The following is a 21517-nucleotide window of genomic DNA, read 5'->3' as shown; positions in this document are numbered from 1 at the left end:
GAGCCCTCCACTACGGCGCGCCTCGTCGCCTGCGCTGCGTCGGCGCGTTATACCCCACAATCAATCAATCAATCAGTACAAGTGTTCGCCTTTCGCCAAATTGGCATTTTTTTTAGTTTAAGTATAGGACCAGCCTTGTACAAACATCCGAAAACATGGCAAAGCGAGCGTTGTGCTCTTGAAAAGTGCGACCGAAAATCACGATATCATCCAGGTAGCACATCCGCACATCCCATTTACGCCCATGAAGAACAGCGTCCATAAAGCGTTCAAACGTGGCAGGGCCATTACAGCGTCCGTAAGACATTACATTAAATTCGAAAAGTCATTCGGGCGTGACAAAGGCAGTCTTTTCTTTATCGTCGGGGTGCACAGGAATTTGCCAGTAGCCTGATCGTACGTCAACTGTGCAGAAGTATGAAGCCGAATGAAGACAGTCTATTGCATCGTCTTTCCTGGGGCAGTAGACATACGTCCTTTTTGGTAATTTCATTAAGGCGCCGAATGTCGACGCAGAAGCGCCATGGCGCATCTTTCTTTTTGACCAAAAAACCGGCGCCGCCCAAGGACTTGAGGATTCCCTAATCAAGCCCTTTTGCAACACCTCGTGAACTTGTTCGTTAATGACTCTTCGCTCAGAAGGAGAGACGCGATTAGGCTTTTGCCGTGTAGGCCGGGCTGTTCCAGTGTTAATTAAATGGTAGGTTCGTGTGTTCGGTACGGACGAGTGTTGATGTTGGCGGGCGAAATAAAACACACTTGAGTACCGCGTAAGCACTTGTACCAATGCGCTACGTTTTTCTGGACCAAGGGATTCATTTACCGTACTCTCTAACTTAGCAGTGTCGACCAGGCCATTATTACAAGACGAATTCAAGGTTTCTATCAAAATCGTTACTGAAGAAGACACGTATTCGGAGAATTTGGCAATCTTAAGGCCACGGGGAAGCAAGCCGGGCTCAGCAGAATAGTTAACGGTCCACAATGCGGTGTATCCTTTAACAACCGAAACTGGCCGTGGCACCAGGATGTCCTTTTTGGCGCAATTCAGAGGAACTGGTTCGACCAATGCTTCAAAGCCATCTACGTCAACACCGGGGCAAAGAACAGAAACAAATGCGGCTGACCTTGATTGTGTCACCAAATACGCAGAAGGCCCGGTTATCGGAAGAGCCTTCCAGAAGGGTAGGTAGCGCGGTCGCGTCCACGTAAATTTCTTCCTTGCGACACTCAACAATGGCCCCGCACTGCTTCAAGAAATCCAGATCCAAAATGACGTCGTGCGCAGACCGCGGAAGCACTGAAAATTCCGCTCTCAACGTGTGGCCACGGAACGAAACATTCACTGACGAAACCCCAAGAGGGCAGAGGCACTCACCACCAACACCCCGAAAAGTCACCATTCGTTCCTATGCAAACATGACTTTACGGCCAAGCGGGCTTTGAAATTTAAACGCATGACAGACACTGTTGCTCCGGTATCAATCAAAGCCATTGTTCTGGTGTCATCTACGAATGCTTCAACTGTCTTTTTTAGCATCGATACAGGCGAAGGTAGTTCCAATTGAGACTGTCTGGTAAAAGGCATACTACGCGATGATTGTGCTGCGGCCTCAGCTCCATTGGCCGCGCCGGATAGTATTCCGGAGGCGGCGACCGACGCCGGAAAGATGAGGGTGAACGCCGCTGTCGTGTGCTGGGAGGTGTTATACTCCGGTCAGAAGCAGGCGAATCGCGACGAGGCGGTGCTCGTGCCACATGGCCCAGATCCTGCGGCAGGGGAGTGTCGTAGCGGCTATTCCGAGTGTTGGGGCGGTTCCACATAGGCGATTGCTCGTACCGTGTTGCTTGACGGCGGCGGCGGCAGAAGCAGGAAATGTGTCCCTCTATATCACAATTGTTGCAGGTAGGGCCACATTCACGGTGGTCAAAGAAGTATTCGTCGTACACGTCATCAGAACGGGGTTGAAACACTGGACGCCGAGGACGCTGGTTATACGTTGTACGATGGGAACGCTGAAAAAACCGTGCAACGTCGCGACTGGTGCGTGCTGACTCGTGGACATCAGGGCACTGCGGACTGTTGTTGCGAGTTATAAAGCTCGCATCGTGAAATGCAACACTCGACGGAGAAAGAGTGTTGGCCTGGACGTGCTGTAGCAAGTAGCTGTCCCGGATGAGCACGCTATCGCTATAGTGCCGGGGATCTGGATGTCGTAGCAGTTTCTCGCGGACAATGCGTCGTATCGTTTTAACATAGTCTGCACACGGTTGCAGGTGAACGCTTGCCACTGTCGTAACATTAGCCAAATGACCGAACTTAGGTGTAATGCGGCGCATCTTTGAGGCTTCGAAGGTACGGCAATGTCGGATGGCGTCTGATGGCGAGTCCAACTTTTCACGCCCTATCAGAAAGATGCAGACGTCCTCGGCGATGCTTTTCAACAGATTTCCACCCTTATCTTCCTCTGACATTCGTAGGTCGACGACTTTGCACAGCTTTAGCACTTCTATGTTGGTTGAGCATGTTTCTCCGGGGATTTGCGCACGCTGCAGGAGCGTCTGTTCCGCACGCTTCTTCTTTGCGACGGAGTCGACAAAGCCGTGCGAGATGTCTTCCACAAAACGATCCCACGTTTTGAGCGTGTCTTCGTTTTTCTCATACCAAGTTAGGGCAGTTCTATCCTAGGAGAACACGACGTTCGCGAGTTGAGCAGCAGCATCCCAGCGACTTTACCGGCTTTCCCGTTTGCAATGGGTTAACCACTCGTCGAAGTCCTCGTCTGCGTTGCCAGTGAATGTACAGTGCTGTAGTTCGGAACGCCAGCCGACCATGGGCGCTTGCACGGTTGTACCGGTTTCAGGCATCCTAGGAGGCAGAGTCGGCAGGCCCGCGACGCATCGGCTACTACGAAAATTCTGGAAGTCCGTCTTGGGGTATCCAGCACCTTCACCAAACTGTTACGAGACGGATTTATTGGCTAGAGGCACAGGGTATTTGGCCAGCGACACAGAAATTTTAAAGCGGTTCCAAGCGGATCGATGTCCAGCCGGTGCTCAACCTCGTTCTATTCTTCGTTTAACTCCGCTGTTGATGCAGACGTGGTTGTAAGGCCTAGCGTGTAATATTGGCGTAACAATATTAAAGCGTTGCAATAGCTCTGTTGCTGCACTAATCCTTGCCCATTCCATTTCTGTAGACTGGCATCACCATGCTGCCTTTCATAAGACCTACAATTTTAGTAATTAAAACATTTTGTTAACAAAAAGGGTTGTACGTTTTTCAGCCTTCTCTAAAGTTTGGACAATTTCTTTTATTCTAATTTCAGCAATTTCTGGCGATATCTTTATGCAAACAGTATTAATTTTATCGATAAGCTCAGGTTCATTATAGAGAGCATAAACAAATCTGCTCATAATGAAATGAACATGTTAGTGGAACTGTAGAGATGAGATACTGGTCATCTATTCTGATTCTGAAGCTTATTTTCCCTTTTAAAAAATGGGCATTGACATATTCGGCTACTTCTGGATGAGGAACATTTGAAAATGCATCGTTTAAGGTGTATTCCTTTCTGGAACCCATCACTTAATAATGTTAATTACATCTTATGTTTTATTGATAATACTACAACTGGCTAAGACTCAATAAGATATTTTTTGCTAATCTTATCTTGTCTATAACTATGATCTTCCATTGTCAGTAGTCGTCATTCAAAAGAGTATTGGTTGTTTGTGAACATTTTTAACCAGACACCTTTGTGATGACAGTGCTTTGTCATCTATTTATCTACACAAAGGCTAGCTGTACTTTGCGTTCAAGCTTTATTTTTTATTGCACATGTCCTGAAACGTCTCTATGATTAGAACATAAGCTACTAAGTGATTTCCCAGCACAAGTACCTTTCAGTTAAAAGATTAGATTTGTCTGTCGACTTCTTTGTCACATATTTCTAATTTTACTGGCTAGGGGCTCTACAAGTAAGGATGCGTAAACGTGAAGTTAACGCAGATGGAGGACATGTGTATGGATATGCGAAGCCGCATCCATCGTGTAGACCACCTCCCCACAAACGATGCAGTGCTGTGTGAAAGCAGCCGAAGAAGCCAAGCCGGGAGTTGGGGCAAGAACGTTCTTTGTAGCAGGGAGAATTTGCAGTACTGCTGAATAGGCAGTCATTATCAGAAGATCCACCAAGTACCCGCAATGCGATGTCAAACTCCCAAGTACACCAGGTAGAGAGCATTGTACAGACAGAGCATGCGCCTGTGGGTACTTTCTCTCTCTACCTGGGCCCAACCACTTCCATGCCGTGGGATACATTTGGAGGAGGCGAATCTTTCTCCGGCAGGCACCGCAAAAACTTGCAATGGTGTTTCTATAGCAAGCTTCATTCCGTTGAACAACTCGGTTGTCCCATTAGGTCTCCCGTGCAGGTGTACAACACACGTGCCATTATTCAAGCACTGCAGATTATGTCTGCGCCATCGTCGAAATAAAGTGTGCTAGATGAATATGGCTACATCGACCGCCGATACTGTAGAATGTCGTGGGGTGAGAAAGGACGACATCGGCGGTGTTCTTTGTGCTCGTTATGATCATCTTTGTCATCAAAACAAAAATGCCATGGCCGGCGCTCCTCTTCGCAACTGTCGCAGTAATAGTCATGATCGTAAATTTCCGCTTGATCTCTGGGACACAAACTTGAACCCCTATTCAAACAGTGAATTTTAGGGTGAATCCGTAAGTTTCCTGTCGAGAGGGAATGTGCTGTCAATAATGAATACGTAAACCACGCCCAAGGGGCAATTGCGGGTTGTGAAACTTATGAAGCTGTGATTGCTGCATTGCTTGAGGTATGTTTCATTGTTTCCAAGGGAACGGCACGTCTGGGTTATTCGTCACCTGCTTCATCCCCCACACATAGGCTCTGTTTTAATTCGTGGGTGTAAGCCACCCCCTTAGTGAGCCACGCTGCTGCTCACCGTTGCGGTAGCTACCTCTAACGCTCTGTCAATGACGTGCCAATGAGCAACAGTCATTGCACGTCCAAACGTTATAGAACTATTTTCGGGTGGCGCGGATATGGCCCTGCGTTGTCTGTCTATGTTCGGTGAATCCAGGCAACCGGAGTGCCCCAGAGGGCCAGTCTCGGATATCGCCTATAATAGTGGGTTTGGTTTATTTTGCTTCTCTCTGCGTTCCGAACTAGGCTTCGCGTTTGCCTGAAGGACTATGCAACGCTTCAAATGGTGACAAACTATCAGGGGTCATCGAGGCCCTTGTTGTACAGCCTGGAGTGCAGATTTATTAGCCACGCGGTGTCATCACCTGCGGCCAAGAAATTGCGAATGTATCGCTGATTCCAGGACGCCACCCGCTACTACATGAGGACGATAGCCGGTCTGCTCGTCTTTAAATCGTAGCTGCATGATCTAACCCAATCGGTTGTGGGAAAGCGCCTCTACGGGCTTCTGTCCCCGACTAGGGCCTCGGACAAAATGATGTACCCGACTAGGTCCAGCTCGAGTGGAGCGTTCCTGTTAAGCCAGTTTCTCTCGGCGACCGCCCCACGCACCCGCGTGCCCATCGGCAAAGATCAAGCAGAGACGTAAGCACCTGCGTCTTTGGGAAGTCGATATTTTGACATGCTCGAGGTCGTGGCTAATTCCAGCTGTCCCACAGTAAATCATCAAGGGCTGAGGGGGCCTGCGCACGTTTTCGCAGTATGAAAAATAATAAAAAAACACTACCCTATGTCAACCTGCTTTGATTCCGGACTCCAAAAAAGCCCAGTCCGAGGCATTCCGCTAATACGTCCACAATATGTTATTCTGGAGCAAAGTGGTTGTGAAATAAGCAGCAAATATTTTGCCTCACGTTGCCATCGTAAAGTGTACGTAGAAGGAATAAGGGAGCCTATTCCCGCTGTTGACAATGCGCTTGCTTACACAGCTGTCAACTTGCGCCAAAGTCTCGATGAAGAGATTACGCCAAGACCGAGCCATACTATAGTGTTTAGAAGACCAGACCTTGTGAGTGTAGCACTTGAAGTGAATATACAAACGACAGCTTCGATGCAGTCCGCAACACCCCCTTTACTTTTTCACACGTTCCACCAATGCTATTTCTAGAGACCGACGATGACCATTGTGACGGTTTCCAGTTCTTAATTAACACGCACTTGATCATATTTGCTCGTTTGTCATACATTGGCCACTCTCTCTAGTCACGGCGTCACCCGTGCGAGAAAATGACAGTGCCCTATTCACCGTTTAAATTCCCGTATCTCCCCCATTAGCACGCCACACGCAACATTGTACACGAAGCCAAATTACACGATCCTTGTCGCCGACAAACGTTCCTGTAATGACAATCCGTTCCTCATAACAGGTTTTGTGAAGCGCAAGATTTTGACACCGACTTCACCTCTATCGTCGTCGACTCCTCAGAACAGCCCCGTGCAGAATTTAAATTTTTGTTCCCTGCAGCCAGACCCTACATCTCAGCTGATGCGTCAAAAACAGAAGCACAAACAACTGACTGTATAATGCGCTAGCAGCGTTGCATTTGAGCATTTTGATATTGGGCATATCATAGTTTTTAAGGACATATCAGAAAGCACGATACCGTTCGCAACGTTAAAGAATACGTATGGCAACCGATAATGCAAGGTGGAATTCAGTTCTACGTTGGCCGCAGGGAAATTTGCAAGTAGCGCCAGGACATTTCCCAAAGCAGGGGAGTGTTTTAACCAAGTTGCGCTCGCAAACATTTCATTGGGAGCGCAACATAAAATGCCAATTACAAAGCGTTAGCCAAGGTTCTGCGGTATTGCTCTAGTTATACATGCCTGTTGACAGACAAAAACATTATGCCAAACGGCGACTAAGCAACGACATTCTCATAGTACGTCCCGTTCTTGGTACGTGTTAAAATCGTTCGCACATAGGGTGCACCGACATTACAAAAACAAAAAGAAAATACGGACAGTCGCTATCACCTCTGTCTGCTAATCGAGACTTCTTTTTTTCTCTTTTGCCATACTTGACATAGAACATGCACCCAAACAACAAAACACACCACCGATAAAACCTGATAGCCTAAACCTTGCTAGCAGAAAGCGGCTAAAATTGCTTAATGCCCCTTAGCTTTTGCATCACGGACAGGCACTCTGCATGAGCCCCCCCCCCCGCTCCAATCATCATTCGCATTGTATCAGCAAAATACTCTTTCGAGCATTTGGTATCAACTTCAAGATGACGTTCCGCCATACGCGAGTTCTAAAAGCCCTGCAGGGCCAGGACCATGACAAGGCCGTGTGGTACCCCGTTATCACTCTCAATGGGTAGGAACCTGATCCCATGTGCGTCGAGAGGCAAGTCCTTTTTTAAGGTCCTCTCAATCCCGACCGAGTAATGAACAGCAGCAAATAAGTGCGGGGGCTGCTTACTTTTCAGAACTCTGTGTGGTACATGGAGCGTGAATCGGGGCCTCATTTTTCTCGCAGTTGGTCCCAGCGTGTGCATGCTACCGCCCCATGGTGGGTAAGGGCTACCAGCTGCGCTGTAAAAAATAGGGAGTGGTTAAGGTTCAAAAATTCTATTATGACAGTCCGGCGGTAAGTTATGAATGTTTTTATATGCAGCTTAAAGGAGTAACCTGGGAGACGCTACAACCGAGGATTACGAAGGTGCTATCTTTGTTGAATCTGGAGGACAAGGCCGATAACACCCCGGGCACGCTTTCCGGAGGAATGCGGCGAATGCTTAGCCTTGCAATCGCCATCGTGTCTGCACCAAAGGTGAGAGACTTCCTTTCCTCGCTTTATAGCGCAATAAACTACTGCGAAGCGTGGTCGGTTACTTCCTTGTGCTTGGTCAGTCTATGCTCGGCAACCTTACTCCTTTGCAAACATAGTCACCCTTATATTAGACACAATGTATGGTTCTCTAACCGCCCTGTAACGTCGACATTTAAATAAAAGACTGTAGTAATATGAAACTACATCCCTAGCAAAAACCGCATCATTCCCTGGCTGCCCAACATTAAGCTTTCCGTATGCGCTCTCGTGATCGCGACCTTAGTATTTTATTTTGGAAACATATTGTTTGCTAACTGGTCCTCTCGCAATACATTCACCTGAATTATTGTGGCAGGGTTGTTTACCTGAAGGCCAAATGAAAGCAATAATTTTGTAATAAAGGCACGGCGTTTATTATTTTGCGCGGTGATGAAAATCTGTAAAATATTCCTCAAATTACAAGTTTGGTGCCGTTTGCCATTCGAGTATAAATGGACATTCAGTTATAAAATTTAAGATTATCTTAAAATAAATTTGAATGGGTTCACAAAAACAGGATAAGTTCCAAGTTTTATGGCCCCGGCTTTTACAACAACCTTGATTTTACGATGGACAAATCGAGTCCCGTGAAGTCCGCGTATAAGCAATTCATGCACTGCTTAGGTTATCTGACACGATTTACAGTCAAACCCGGCTATAACGAACCCGGATAGAGCGAATTATGCTATATATCGAACAAAAATAATTCAGTTACGGAAATACATGGGAAACATATTCCTTATAACGAAGTTCACATCCGATATATCGAACTCTGGGCGCCTAGAATGGCTACCGAAATGCATGATCTCGGAGCGGTGATTGAGATGATGATTGGCCGCGACCATGGAGCAAGAGCCGCGACTGAGACATTGCGCCTCGCACGGAGCGACGTGATGCCAAATACTTTCCGTAACTGTTTCCGACGCGCGGGACTCGCGACGGAACCCCCCCCCCCCCCCCCCCCCCCCCCAGTCAGCGAGTCTTGACCAAGACAGCATCATCGGTGAACTGTGGGAAGAGCTCGCCAGCGTTCCCGATGATGCCCCGAGTGAAATCCGACCGACGCTTTCGGCAGTCGATGGGATCCGCCAATGCTTCTTAGATTTTTGAGGACGCGTTCTCGGACTGGTGCAAAACAATGTTTCGTGTAGAGAAAGGGAAAACAAAAATCACCGCTTTTTTTTTGCAACGTGGACTGTTAAGGCGGAACGTAGGTTTATTACTTGCAATAAATGGATTATTTTGGTATGGTAATGGCTACTGTACTGTGTTCGTTTCTCCATACGCGGATGGCGGAGTTGGTGAGGGGGTGAGGGGGGGGGGGGCTCCCGCGGATTGCGAACTCGTAACAATAAGCTCGTTATAGGCGGGTTCGGCTATATCGAACTATTGGATATATCGAACTAATCGCGGTGCATATTGCAGTTCGCTATAAACGGGTTTGACTGTATTCCGTGACCCGCGTTATCAAATCCCGCTTCCGCAGGGCGCGATCGATCGGAGGACAAAATGAAAGTGGGGCCGGCCTGTTTCCGCTCAGTCGGCTCTTTCCGGCATAGCTTTGTTCTCCGTGTTTTCTTTCGGTTCTCTCCGCTCAAACAGCGGCCCGGTCTTCTGCATTATCGCTTTGCCTGCTTCCTCGCCGGGGTCCCGTTTTGTCTTTTCGCGCAGCAGTCACAGGCTGATTTGCCAACGAGGTGATGCTGACAGGCTCCGGCTTCCACGTGTGTTTGCGGTGATCACGTGTGCTTTGATTCGCGCTGGTTTGCGGATATTGTGGCACTGGGCTTCGGTGCAACGTCTGTGCTTACAGCGTGATTCAATAGCACGGGATTCCATTAATAGTGCGTGATTTCGTTAAATATCAGCAGGGTAGTACTCGTTCGGGGTTTATTTTGTAACAAATTGGACTTTCGAGCCCTGCAAAGCATTTTGTAGGTTATATTCAAATTTCTAGCAGATCTGTCGCACAAAACTGTATTTATGAATGTAATTGTCGCATTTGATCATTTACATCACTCGCCCTTTTACAACGTTTTACATGTTCATGAGGAAGTTGTACTTGTGTTCTATATGTTTTATTACGTGGCGCCGGGACGAAGGACACGAATTATAGATTACGTGATACCCTTAAAAGGCAAACGTGACTGCACGTACACAGGAGTTTGGCTTAATCGCTTTACGGTCGTTTTCTTAGTCGAGTTAACATTAAGTGCGCCCTTGCCTACTTGACCTTTGTGGTGCAGTTACCTTATGTTAAAACACTACCGTCCCAGTGGAGTCCTTTGTGGATTAAAGGGTAATGTAATTATACCAGGCAATTTGACAACAAAAAGTTACATATGTTTTCGCTGCCGTGTATTAAGATGATGAGCTTAATAATACCTTGTCCAAAAACAGTGTGTCACGCCATTTCCGGCCAAAATCGTTAAAGCACAAAAATCCCCGTCGTACGCAATGGCAGCGGGACGCGAAAAGGGATTGTGGTCTTGTAACGGTGGGCCTTATTTTGTGCTTAGCATCAGGTCACTGACAGAGACAGTGGGCTTGCGACATTAGCGTGGTCGATCACCATGCGGTGGTGCTGGGGGCTTCCCGACACGGCCGATGAAGCATCCGTTATTGCTCCAAGACCACAGTCACTGCAAGACCTCACACATTTAGTAAATATGTTACGGTCGGCAATGGCAAGCAACAGAAGCCACTTGTGACGTCGAAGTGATCAGTTTGCAATTCTGTCGTTAGCGAGTCCGAGGTAAGGAACGTGTGACACATATATGTCACCTCCTTCGGAAGATTGGGTCGACACTTTATTGGGCATTTTTGTCTCCGTCATCATCAAAGGGCGTTTAGTTTCATGGAACATTATTTCATAATTCCGATGCTGCTCCCACGCCACCATTTTCCAAGGCGCCTTCGAGGGTGGAACTTTGGACCACGGGGAATGGCACAACTCTCCCGTGAAAATATTGGTGAGCGGCGATAGACGCAGGCATACTCCGTCGCACGGTGATGTACCTGGGTATTAGGCGTTACGTTTAACTGCATTGCCGAGGCCCTTCGGATATAGGCGAAGATGGCGGTTGGATAATTGCACGTGAGCGGGGGACACGAATTTCCGATGTTGTCTTAGAATTAGCGCCTCACCAAAAAAGACGGCACGTTTGTTACAAATCTTGACGATTATCAGCACTCGAAAAAGGGTATTGGTCGCCTTAACCCGGTACCAATATGTGGGCCACGTTTCCCTCCCCGTTCGTATCAAACGAGCATCGTTCCGATGACACATAATCCAAAGTACATACATAATCGAAAAAACAAACACATGTGCTTTTAGAGTTGTGAACGCTTAGACGTCAGGGCAAAGATTACGACAGCGCCGAGAAACGCGTTTATGGTCGACAGCCTTGTAGGTTATGTCTTCCAGCTAGTACGCCATTCTGAAAGGTGCAAAGTATCGTTTGGGTTGCTTTTCACGGGATCGTAGACGTAGGCCAGGAGTCCAACCCCGACTGTGTCCCCACGTTTTTAAACGGAAGTCGTGAGGACCACGTTGTAGCTGTAGTAGTCACAGCGCTATTGTTGCCTTGTGCGCAAACGCGCCAGGGGCCGTGCTTCTTCCGCTCGTTCCATAAATTCCCACCGTTCCATATTGGCGCTGTTGGGATAATATGCAGCATTTGCATCCCGCATGAAGCCTGTTGTTCATGGATTGGCTTTAAATAGCAAATAAAGGCTTCTAGGTGAGCCGTATTACGCTAGGCACTGGCGTACAGCAAGACTGCGCCCCGCATCTTTTGCTGGACTTCGTTGCACGTGCTTTGAATGTGCCTATTACCTTGCTTATGCGTTCAGTCAGTCGATTTGTCATTGGGTGATACCTGTCAATTTCCAGTGCGGGGAACGACTGAGCTGCATAATTTTCTCGACAGCCACAGCGGCTAACAATTTTTTTCTTAAGGTAATATTCACAACGGGAGCTCTGTGCCCGAGAAGAATTCGTGTGATCAAAAACGGCAACTTCTCGAGCTGTTTCCCAGCCTTAGAGCTTCCTTTACCGCGTTCCAAATTTGCTAGTCAGATATCCACGCAAATGTATATAGAAGAACTTGAACAAACACATACCGGATCGCCTTCCGTTCGGGTTACGTTTACTTCATTCAGTTGCGCGTCAGCTCCGGCTTTACTTACTGCGTACTGATTTATTTCGCGAACCGGTGCGGTGAGTAGTAATATTATCAGGGAGCGAAAAAAACTGTGTTTCTAGAACAAAGCGACCATAAAAACAAAGTGCAACACAAATGCGTATAAATAGCGGTCATGCCAGAAGACTGCCGCTTTTGTAAAGACAACTACAAACACGCGCACCGCTAATTAAAGAAAGAGCGGAAGGTGTAGTGGCAATTATAAAGCCAGCTTCTGGCTAACCCCTTATTTCATCCTGGGGCCTTGATGATACCATCCCCAGGGGTATAACTGCAGGACGTATTCGTGCTTTGTGTTCCGTTCATTTATGCCGGGAAATTGGTATCAAGGGCTTGGGACACTGGTAAATCTGTTTATAATAATTTTGTCTATTACGCCGTTGTAGGCATCTTGAAGTACAAACTATAAAAGTGTCTTAACATTTCTGCCTTTTCTGCTTTAAACTTCCTAATTAAGAATATCAGCAAGCTAACCGAGATACTGAATTCAAGTTTGTACGAACTCCATGCTGAGCGGGACTCGATGGACGCCTTAGCACAGCATCCTAGCCAATTTTCAACTTTTCTTCGTAAACGTGCGAATTTACCCTTCATTTGCAAGCAGCTACAATTCCCGTCATCGATCTGGTGCCCCCACCAAAACAACCTGATTGTTATGCTGCAATAAACTGAAAACAGACCTGCAAAATTTATTACACGCAAACAAAAGTAAGATCGTCATCTTAGCTATACCGATATCAAACCAGACTTATCCATTCAGCTGCTAGACACCCGTCGCCCAATTGTTAAGCTAAGCCCTTTACATAAATGCGTAGATTCAGACCGAAGCCACTGCCTCTTAGCGTTTCAGTACGTACGTCACGACGCCTTCTTAATAACCACAGCTTCATGCGCATTTTTGGCATGACGATTGATGTAAAATCACGGACATTGCTTCGAGTATTCATGCACTGGAATGATCTTCCTGACCAAATTTCATCCATATCTAGTTATGATAGCTTCACCCAGAATCTCCACCGATAATTTTCATAGGAATCGTATGATAATGAATTGCAAGGAGAATATTCTTAGAGTTCATGGATGTTTTTCTCTTGTCTTCGGTTGCCTTTGACTGCGAAAAATACCTACGTGTTTGTAATACAGGGATATTAAAAAGATGTAAGACGTGTTTTCGTGACGTTTGCAAGCTGAATGTGAAACTTCATATTGTTCACTTGTTTTTGTTTTTATTTGGAGCACTTTTTAATGCTCTTACAGAAATGAAACCCCCTTACTCAATGCTTTTCAATGGCCCTGTAAGATATTGTAATATATATATATATATATATATACACAGAAATTCTGAAAAATGTGCACCTTTAGTGAGCCTGTCAACTCCTCACCTTCCACTCTCATTCCTTAGGCTGTGGCGTGACGTTGCTCCTTCGTCATTTGTGCTCTTTCAATATCATGGTGAGGTTTTGTTGAGCGGCCGGCATCCAGTCGTCATCCATATATCGATAAAGACCGTCTTTTACAGAAGCATCCAATTTAGGCTGAGCATTCCCCATAACACGATAACAGTGTAGTTGGTGACTTAAAAATGAAAACCTTTATCTATATAACAAAATTTAACTGTGCGTCATCAGGCGAAAAAGCAAATTGCCTCAGTGGTTGAAACACCGGATAAAATTTAAGCGTAGTAACGGCCTGGAAGCAAAACAATCATGCCGAATCACCATGAATAGAAACACCGGATAAAATTTAAGCGTAGTAACGGCCTGGGAGTAAAACAATCACATCAAATCACCATAAATAGTTAGTGGCAATATATACACAATCACATTGCCAGAACAATGTCCACACTGAGGCATCGTCCGCCTTGTTTAAAGTTTTTGTCCTCTTCTATCATTGCTCTCCTTCTTTTTGACTCTTAACACACACAAACACACACACTAACATATGTATATATATATTTATATATAACAAAAAAATAAGGGTTGGCAGTCAAGAAAACCTCGGAAAGGTTTTGAATTGCTATTCTGATCCGCTATATATATATATATATATATATATATATATATATATATATATATATATATATATATATATATATATATATATATATATATATATATATATAGAGAGAGAGAGAGAGAGAGAGAGAGAGAAATGAGGGGCTCGTTGAGGAAATACAGCAAGATAGGTCGGCAGTCTACAACGCCAAAGGACACATAGGGGTGTGGTTAGGCTTTTTTTTTACTACAGTTAATGAAGTTAACATTTTTTTAATATACGGAAGAAAGAAAGAAACACACGCGCCCAGAGTGCGGACCGAACCCACGCCTTTCGAAAGGCGTGGGTTCGGTCCCCACTTTGGGCGTGTGTTTTTCTTTCTTCCGTATATTAAAAAAATGTTAACTTCATTACCCATAGTAAAAAAATAAAAAAAAAGCCTAACCACACCCCTATGACTCGTTTGGCGTTGTAGACTGCCGACCTATCTTTCTGTATATATATATTTGAAAAGAAGGTCCCCTTCTCCCCGTGTAGTCAGAGTGGTGCTCGCTACCACCCTCAAGTGTCAGATACACTTCTAGTAAATATAAATAGCCCAGAAAGTGAAGGAGAACACAGTCGCCCAGATAGCCGAATTGGTAAGGCATTCGAGATCTAATCGAAAGGCGTGGGTTCGGTCCCCAGTCTGGGCCCCTGTTTTTCTTTCTTTCTTTCTTCCGTATATTTAAAAAAAATGTTCACCTCATTAACCGTAGGGAAAAAAAAGCCTAGCCACACCCCTATGCCTCCTTTGGCGTTCAGACTGCTGACCTAACTTTCTGTATTTCCTTAACGAGCCCCTCATTTCCTTGCTATATTATTCTGCGAAAGCCTAGCGAGGGCCTCAGCTCTGGCAGCCTTGATGCCAAGGTAGCATAAGAAGGCTTCCCGCCAGTTACCCGCTCATGACAGGCTGTAGACGTTCGAGTCACGCCCCGGGGGTTCAAAAGAAGGTCCCCTTCTCCCCGTGTAGTCAGAGTGGCGCTGGCTACCACCCTCAAGCGTCAGATACACTTATAGTGCATATAAATAGCCCAGAAAGTGAATGAGAACACAGTCGCCCAGGTAGCCGAATTGGTAAGGCATTCGAGATCTAATCGAAAGGCGTGGGTTCGGTACCCACTCTGGGCGCGTGTTTTTCTTTCTTTCTTTCTTCCGTATATTTAAAAAAATGTTCACCTGATTAACCGTAGCAAAAAAAAAAAAGCCTTACCACAACGCTATGCCTCCTTTGGCATTGCACACTGCCGACCTCTCTTTCTGTATTTCCATAACGAGCCCCTCATTTCCTCACTATATATATATATATATATATATATATATACAGAAATAATGGTTGGCAGTTTATAATACCTTGGAAATATAAGGGGATGATGTGGTAGCGGATTGAAATGAATAAGGAATTTGCAAACACAGAAAGAAAGTGGACAAAAAATGCCCGCCGGGTGGGAACCAAGCCCACGATCTACAGAATACGCGTTTGGTGCGATGACCACTACGCTACCGGTGAGGCTATTATCCCGTCCACTTTTTGGAGTACTTATCTTAAGGCATTTTTTTGTTTCCTGTACTTGGGGGTGGTAGCCAGCGCCACTCGGACTACTCGGGGTAAAGAGGACCTCCTTTTTAACCCCCGGGGCGTGATTCGAGTGTCTTCGACATGTCGAGAGTGGTCTACCAGCTTTGAACCCTCTTACGCTCTCTGTGGCACCAAGACTACCAGAACAGAGGCGCTCAGTTGAAATTACGTGCATGGATGAGATCGGTCGATGTTGATGATGATGTTGAAGATGGCTCGCTGATCGAAGGCACATAGCTGACGACGGTCTACTCCACAAACTGTACACTTTATTACAATATTTACAAAGAAGTTACAACTGCCATCGCAGATCCGAGCTAGAGATGAGCTCGAGACGACCCCGCATCACGCGGGGCGCTCTCCTCCCGCTGTACACCGAACACCTTGGTTTTATTACAAAAACCACGCATCCAAGGAAGGCGGAACCAAAGAAAAAGAGGAGGGCACATAATTAACAGTTCTGGCCGTTTATAGGCCACACAGCCACCCACAGGCGGAGCTCATAATTAGGCAAATGACCCACGCCTTGTCCGAAACTCCTTTCCCATTCCCACGCAAACTAGACGTCAATACTCAGGAAGGATTCGCTCCGGAAGCCGCGACACTAAAAACCAACAAACTACCTAACTCGGACGCGTTGTTACACTGACTTAGTAGTCTCACAGGGCCCGAAAGCAATAAATCTCGAACCGTCGTTCCAATGCACATCTGTGTCGTGCTGGCGCAGTTCGTTTACGCGGATCGCCGCCATGGCTTCATCCCCGCTTCCCAGCGGCCACCTGCAGCTGCTTCCGGTCTTTCCCCGAATTCCCCATTTCAAATCAGACCGGCACAGTGTCGTGATTTGTTTAAAGAAAGTGGCCACCGCCACTTTAAAATTTCTCGTCTTGGCGTCGAGTTTGCCCAGCGGTTTCCGGCCACTTCCGGTCCACTCCCGAACTTTACACCCGACGCGCCCGGTGCGAGCAATGCACCACACGGCCTCGCCTCTCTCCTGCTTCTGAGAATTAGCGGCAAACAGTTTCTTTCCGCTGCCGACGCCTTGAGCGGGGTCCGCGGCCCCCGACCACGAGAGAAGAACAAAAAAAAAAAAACGGCACTCGAAAGGCTGCTCCAACCTCGGGCGCTCATAGTCAAAACAAACAAAGAAAAAGAAACCGCTCCGGCCAGTCTTCGTAACCACTCGATACAACCCCTCGATCTTAACACCCTCGCTATGCATATGGCGAATCAGAACAGGAAAATGAGGGGCTTGGTGAATTAAGACAGAAATAAGGGTTCCCAGTCAAGAAAACCTCGGAAAACAAAGTGGAAGATGTGGTTGGTCATTGAAACAGATAAAGAATTTCTAAGGAAACAAAGTGTACATATATCGTATATCGTATCTCTATCGTGTATATGATGTAATAAAATGGGCCGGATCACACGAAACGAAGGGAACGCTCTTGGTGCGGATGAGGAAAAGACGTTATATTTACAGACTTAACAGCACAGAGGGTTTAAGCAACGACGAAAGGAATATACGAAACGTTACAGAGACACTCAGCTAATGGAAACGCCCAAGCGGCCCGCTCCAGCGTCCGCAACTACAAAGTCCGCGACCATCCCCGCGTAAACGTCCCGAGGAAAGGAAGCGCTCACAGTCGGTTGTATGAGACGTGGGTGCCGACGTCGCCCTCGTAGCGGTGTTCGCGTCGTCGAGGTTGGCACCACAGATTACGAAGCCAGAAGACTCTCAGCCGGGTCTGCTGACGGGCTTGCTGCCGCCTCGCGCCCGGTCGCGTGCCGTTCGGAACGCCGGAGCCCGGTCAACGGTGGCCCGTGCTGGCGACGATGTCCCGGGCCTTGGCGCGACGCCCGGAACCGTAGCGGAGACTGGCGACGGCCTTGCCTCACTGTGGCACGTAGACCGGGCGTCTTGCCGTGAGGTAGCACAGAGCATATGCCCCCGTTCAGTGCGCCTTGTTCCCTGGCCCTCGCCCTGACACTTTTCCCAGACACTGTTCTATTCAGGAACGGTGTAGAAGTGAGATCGTGTTACACCGTGTTTGAGCATCTTATAATGTTTCAAAAATGGTTTACACTCTCGTGCTTCACAAATACAACTCAACCAACTGTCTTTTATGGATAATGCACTCATTTAACATTAGCAAGGGATATCTCTTTGAAGTCATAAATGGTGTGGTTAAGTGCATTTCAGTTGTCTTTGGTTTTACTTTTTGTAGATCTACGTGTGTTCAAATTTAACTGGGCGTGATATGGGTAATCGTTGTGGGTGTCTTTTACAAATTCGCGTTCTGACTGATTTCGCAGGGTGGATGGCTGGCAGTTTTTGTGGAGCTCATATACTTCTTGGGGTACTTAAACCGAGACATTATTGTCTGTCTGTCTGTCTGTCTGTCTGTCTGTCTGTCTGTCTGTCTGTCTGTCTGTCTGTCTGTCTGTCTGTCTGTCTGTCTGTCTGTCTGTCTGTCTGTCTGTCTGTCTGTCTGTCTGTATGTTGGGCAGTCCGTCTGTGGCTCGATTCAGCCACCAGGACAAAGTGAAACAGAAGCTATGCAAAAGTCTTATAAACTCACTGTCAAATCTATATATCTGTACACAGTGTAAATGTTCATACTTGTCAACATCGTTGCACAGGGACTAGACACTACGCAAATAGTAGGAAGAAAATGAATACGTAAGTAATATTGCAGTGTTCATTTATGTGCACATTTAACAAATGAAATACTACATCAACTGCAGAAAACCGTCGCCTGCTGTTGACCGCGCTACTATAGCTCCTGGCGGCACTTAAAAAATCAAAAGGCGGCAGCAACAAAAAGTTTCACTAGGTAGGTTCTATTTTCTGCTAGGAACGCTCGTGGAGTAGGGCAACGTGGTTCCGTAGACGTGTTAGTAGGGTGCCTGTAGTCACCCGTGTCTCTGCCGTACGGCAGCGCCGCATGGAGGCACCCGACTTGGAGCAGTTGGACGCAGTAAATTTAAATTGATAAGAGCAAACCTCTAGTGCTTTATCTTGGCAGAAACTTGAAGGAAGAGTAACAGCATGAGAGGTGAGAGAGAAAGAGAAAGGGGGCATTTACTTGGCAAGGATGCCAGTCGACTATTGCCTTTCGTCGAAATTTGCAACGAAAGGAGCAGATACATCGTTTTTAATTTTGATATTTCTCTTTTTGTGAAGGTGGTCCTTCTAGACGAGCCCACTACGGGATTAGACGCTGAATCACGAAGGAAGGTCTGGCATGTTCTTCAGGCCATCCGTAAAGAACACACCATCCTGATGTCGTCGCACGACATGGCAGAAGCTGAAGCAATTGGCGACAATATAATCATCATGGCAAGTGGAAGAGCCGTGTGCAGTGGTTCAACAGCTTTTCTTAAGAAGGCCTGTGGTATGTAAAGCCCATTGTTACATGGTCTCTTGTCTGTCCAGCCAGTCCGGCATATTTAAACTGACCAGCTCAACAACTGGCACCACTTCTACATTTTCTCTTCTAAACCTTGCACAAAAAACATCTAAACAAATGGAAAAAATAAAAGCGACAAAGAATAATTGACAAAATTTATGTTGAAAATGGTTCTTCCTTCTTCAAAAATTTCAAGGTGCTAATTACGGGCACGCCTAATCAACACCGGATAATGAGATTAACTGGCTCGATAACCTCATCGAGGCGATTTTTGGCCATTTTCATTTACCTAATCTTGCAGTGTGCCCTTTAATTAATCGCCTTTGCCTTTTCAAAATGATTTAATTCGTAGATCTTCCCTCTTGAAACACCTGTCCTTTATGTCGTATCAATCTGTTTAGAGTCGGCGTGTTTAGTGCCCGCAAAAAAATTGTATTAATATTGATTCATTCGAAAGACCGCAAATCAGTCGAACGCCCTTTCAGCCTCGGGTGCTGCTATAACCGACATAAGCTTGAAAAACTCTTGCTTCTGAACCCCTATTGTAACGTCGCCATTTAACTTCTGCTGCTAGTTCTTCTTTTGCTTGTTTACTTCTCCGTTAGTCCAGTGATTACGCTATTATTTCTAATACTGAAAACACCGTGCCCTAATTGTACGAGCGTAATTTCCTACTTCAGTATTCTTTGAGGTATTATTTTTAGTTTGTGTATATCATTTGGGTTTACCTGTCAGTTTTTTATAAATACCTGTTTGTGTGTGTGTGCGTATACGTATACGCGTGCGACTGCGTATGGTATTGCGTATGCGTTTGTATGTGAGTGTCTGCGTGCGTGCATGTGCGTCCACCTGTATTACAAATGCGTGGGTTGTGTTCGCACTCTCAACACAAGTTTTTCTGCATTTCGCTTCCTAACAAAATGAGAAAAGGGTTACGTATGAAAAACACGAAGTTTTTACACTGAGAAGCAGTGCCCTGTGCTTTCCTTGGCGTTCTAGACTCTTGGCTTTTCTTTTGTTTTCCCTGAACAAGCTCCTTCTTTTAACCACATTACGCTGGTAGCATAGCGAGGGCCTCGGTTGTGGCAACCTTTGCTCCAATGGCAGCATAAAAGGATTTCGCAACAGCTGATTTGTCTTGACAGGCCTTAGAAGCTGGGGTGGTGACCTGGGTATAGAAAACGGTGTCTATTGAAACCTCGTTGTAAGAACAGCGCGCCTTACCACTCTCAGGCATATACTACAGTTGTACCCCATTGAGAAACCTCACAAAATACAGTGGCGCAGAGTCCCCGAGGCAGTGTAACTGGTAAGGTATCAGACATGTATAGGGAAGGTCTGAGTTTGGAGGGGAAGGATACGAGGCAAGCGCCACCATGTTCTCTGGTTTGCCCGCTCTGGTTTTTCATTTATTTTATAGTATCGTAAATCCATAATTCAATCTTCAAATTAAGGCGACTGCTGTGACCTTATACGCTCTGACGAGGGCCACCCAGATGAGCTCTTTTGAAAAAGTCAGGGGCAGTAAAAATCGATGGTCGCTAGTACCAATCGGGGTTCCGCCATCACTGCTTGCTCACGACTCCATTTTGGAAGCTTGTTCTATGTTTGAAACGCATTGAAACCAGCGTACATCATAAGCACTGCCAAATAACACCTTACCCTAGGAACATGACCCGCAGTAATTCAGAAAGCGTGCCCCCGAGGAACTACAACACGACACCCTGGAAAGCGTCAATCTAGTTATAGAGAACCATCGAGATGCTTTTTCCTCCTATAGGATAAATACCGACTTTCTGGGCGCGCCAGCCTGTACGACATGAAAGCGTTCTTACACATCGCTTCAAGGAGTATGGCTGTCTTGTCATTATGGTATCGTCAATCAAGGCGGTCAACCGTCTTCTCGCCGTAACTGAGCATGTTTGTATGAAACGGGAACCACTTCTACCACGTCCCTACTCAGCGACGCCTAGAGTGTTTTACGAAGGGCCTTTTGAGTACATGGGCGAAGAAACGTTTTTCAATGACAGATATCAAAATGTCACTTTCTGTCAAAAGACCGGTGACTAATTCCAAAAAGTAATGGGCATAGTGGCGGATCATCCCTGAAATAGAATGCGTTCGGAGTTCCTAAACGGCTCTGCATTACCAAAGCGCATACGCCTAGACTACTCCAGTCACACCGTTAAGGAATGTTACAGTGAAGATAGCACTGAAGCAGATTACCCCCGTAAACAGAGCAATGTAGACCAGAATTGTTCGGGAGTGTAGCGCCGTGCTCAAAGACCCACTCATATACAGGGATCGGAAAACTTTCCACACCTACTGCGAATGGTAAACATGAAATGGTATACATGGTAAACATGAAATAAAATCAAGCTCCTAACGCCTTCATATTTTGGTTAAGACAGCCTATATTGCCCCTAAAAAAGATCGCCCCAG

Source organism: Haemaphysalis longicornis, unplaced genomic scaffold (assembly GCF_048455015.1).
Source record: "Haemaphysalis longicornis isolate Haplotype H1 unplaced genomic scaffold, Haemaphysalis longicornis Haplotype H1 scaffold_15, whole genome shotgun sequence".
Lineage (NCBI taxonomy): Eukaryota > Metazoa > Arthropoda > Arachnida > Ixodida > Ixodidae > Haemaphysalis > Haemaphysalis longicornis.
The sequence above is the reverse complement of the archived record's forward strand: the minus strand, read 5'-3'. Positions refer to the sequence as shown.